Here is a 3,331-nt window from a genome sequence, read left to right as displayed (position 1 = left end):
GCTGTCACATACAACCCCCTTCATAGCCTTGGTTCCTTACAAGGTCACCATAAGTCAGTTGTGACTTGTCAGCAAAACAAAAAGTTGTCAGCCACCTTGGTAGCCCTTGTGAGGACAGAAAGGCAAGATATAAATTTTATAAAATAAACATATAAAAATCAGTCATGTTTCTCCATAGGTTGAGGCAGGCTGAGATCTGTAAACAATAATACAGTTTTTAAATTGGTACTGTTCTTGTATCTGTTTCTTCAAAATGACTCCTCACAACATGGTCACCATGGCACCCACCAAGGGTTTTTACGAATTAGATAGGGCCAGGCAGGGCTTTTGCCCAGCAGGGTTTTTGATTGACCTCTGGAGGTCTGATTGGATGTACAGCAGCCGTCACCACAGCACAAGGATCTTCGCGGCATTACAGTGTGTCTTTGCGAGCATTTTGAAACAGTATGTTCATTTAAAAAGGTATCCTGTTAAGCAGTGCTTCTGCTGAAATACTTAAGAGTTACTATGAAGAGTTATCCATGCTCTGACCTGGATAGGCCAGGCATGCCCGATCTCATAAGATCTCGAAAGCTAAGCAGGGTCGACTCTGACAAGTACTTGGGATGGGGGACCTCCTTGGAATACCAGAGGTGGGAGGCGGGGGCAGGCTTTATTCAGCCAACTCTGAATATCCTCCAGGCCCCCAGTAGGGGTCAGTCACCAGAAGTCACCATGACTTTCAGGTGCACACATACTCACCCACCCACCACCACACAGATAAAAATACACACAAAAGACTTATGCATAATCTCACTCCATAACATTTTGCTAGGGATGCCAGTCCCCAGGTGGGGGCGGGGATCCCCTGATTTCACTGGCTCCTGCCTGCTGCCAGCCCCCAAGAGCAATTACTGGTGGCCACCCCTCTCCCTCCCCTCCTGCAAGACGTAAAAGGGCCTCCAGCTGATTGGGGGGAGCACATGGCCCACCGATCAGCTGGAGGACCCTTTAAATCTTGCAGGTGGGAGGGAGAGGGATAGCTGCTGGCCGCAGGCCTGAACTCCAAGCAGTGTATTCGCCACTGGGGTTCAGTTGTGCTCCCTCCCCACTTCTTGCAAACAGCATTTAAAGCGTCCCCTACCTCACAAGGTTTCTGTTGTGGGGAGACGAAGGGAAGGAGATTGTAAGCTGCTTGGAGACTCCGAGTGAAGGGCGGGGTATAAATCCAATCTCCATCTCCTCCTCCTCCTCCGCAGCCATTTTGTAGTTGCACCCACCACCCTGTGTCAGAATTCTAAAGGTGTTCACAGGCTGAAAAAGTCTGAGGACCCCTGGTATAAAGGGCCCCTCCCTTTAGTCCAGCATGTTAGTTTCAGTTTTCTCCATACTAATCCTTAGGGGTCATTTTGTAGAAAAAGAGGTGCAGGAGCTCATTAGAATAACTCATTAGCATAGCTTATTTGCATATGTCACCCCCCCTGACATCACCAGAAGTGTGTCAGAAGGCAACACCTACCGCTCAGGCTCCACTGGACTGTTTTGGATTGCTAGCTATTGGGGGGGGGGCATGCAAATCTGTCCTCACAGAGGAGGGAGAGCTTGTACCTGAATAAAACTTGGTCTTAAAGGTGCCACTGGACTGTTTTGGATCGGGGGGGGGGTGCTCTACAACTTACCTGGCTGCTTCTTGCTCTGACTGAGGGCTGCTGGAAGCAGGGGGTGGGGCTTGTTGCATGTGCCCGCCCCCTGGGCTCTTTACTGCCGGAGCTCCGCTCCTGCGTGCTCCTGCAGGAAATGACCCCTGCTAATCCTGAAGGGGAAAAGGTGGTTCAGTCCAGCTTCATCCCAGGATTTTCCCTCTACCACCCTGATTTTTGACTCTGCTCCCTCCTTAAGGACTGGTATTCTACAAAAGTTTATCTCCTCTCATCCTTCTCTCTTTCAGGACCAAACAAAATGTGATACTGTCCTCATGCAGGGATGCAGCTGCCATTTTAAAATACTCGCCCCACCCCACCCCTTTTCAAGTGCCAGAACAGCCATGAGGGGCTTGTTTCTCTCCCCTCTCCCTTGCTGGTCTCCCATTCCACTCTCTGAACCTCTGCTCCAGCTTCCCTCTCACAACTAGCTCCTGGGCATTGTGCTGCTTCTTCCCTCCTCTCCTGTTGCTTGGCTGCCTAGCCCCATTCCGTTCTCCTCTGCCTTTGCCACAGTCCACCTCAAGCCTGATTCTTTCTCAGGGACATTACACATAAATCTACAGGGGGACAGATCTTGCTTAACAATGGGCACTAGGATTTGTTTTCTGTTTCCCCAATCTTGGTATAATGATTATGTTGCATTGCCTCTTAGAATCACAGAGTTGGAAGGGGCCATACAGGCCATCTAGCCCAACCCCCTGCTAAATGTGGGATCAGCCTGGAGCATCCCTGACAAGTGTCTGTCCAGCCGCTGCTTAAAGACGGCCAGGGAGGGAGGACTCACCACCTCCCTAGGCAGCTGATTCCACTGTTGCACAGCTCCTACAGTAACAAAGGTTTTCCTAATATCTTGAAATCTGCCTTTTCTTGTTGCCTGATTATTGCAGTGTCCACCCATGAAGCTGCCTTATACTGAATCAGACCACTGGCCCATCAAGGTCAGTACCGTCTTCAGACTGGCAGTGGCTCTCCAGAGTCTCAGGCAGAGGTATTTCACATCTCCGAGTGCCAAATACTGTAACTGGAGGTGCAGGGGGTTGAACCTGGGACCTGCTGCATGCCAAGCAGATGCTCTACCCCTGAGCCACACCCCTCACCAAATAGGTAGTTAATTTGACACCATCTTCACAGACACATCCCATCCCACGTCCCCTTTGCATCCCAGGATGTAACAAAAGTCCCAGAATTTGGTCGGGGAGCCAAAATCTCCTGGATAACCCAGGCCCCAAGACCATCAAACTTGCTACGACCAGGGCTAGGGCGTTCTCGGTGGTGGCTCCTATCTGGTGGAATGAGCTCCCAGAGGAGATCCGGGCCCTGCTGGACCTTGTACCGTTCCGCAGGGCCTGTAAAACGGAGTTCTTCCGCCAGGTTTTCGAGTACGAGCCGCCGCCACTACTATTCCATCAATGCCTTCCCACCACGGCACACCACCACCGCTGGTGCGGGTATCATCGGAGGAAAGGGGACCTGTGAAAATCACGGAGGGAGGAGCGGGGGAGCTCCACACAGAGCAGGTGGAGGAGGAAGAAGCAGGTAAGCTTCCCCCCATCCCATCGGTTCCCCCGTCTCCTCCACCACTCTCCCTCCACTACCACCCCCGTCTCGCCGCCCCCCAGTCTCTCTCTCTTCCCCCCCGGCTCCGTCTC

This window comes from Gekko japonicus, unplaced genomic scaffold (assembly GCF_001447785.1).
Source record: "Gekko japonicus isolate JY-2015 unplaced genomic scaffold, Gekko_japonicus_V1.1 scaffold53, whole genome shotgun sequence".
NCBI lineage: Eukaryota > Metazoa > Chordata > Lepidosauria > Squamata > Gekkonidae > Gekko > Gekko japonicus.
This window is presented reverse-complemented; position numbering follows the sequence as displayed.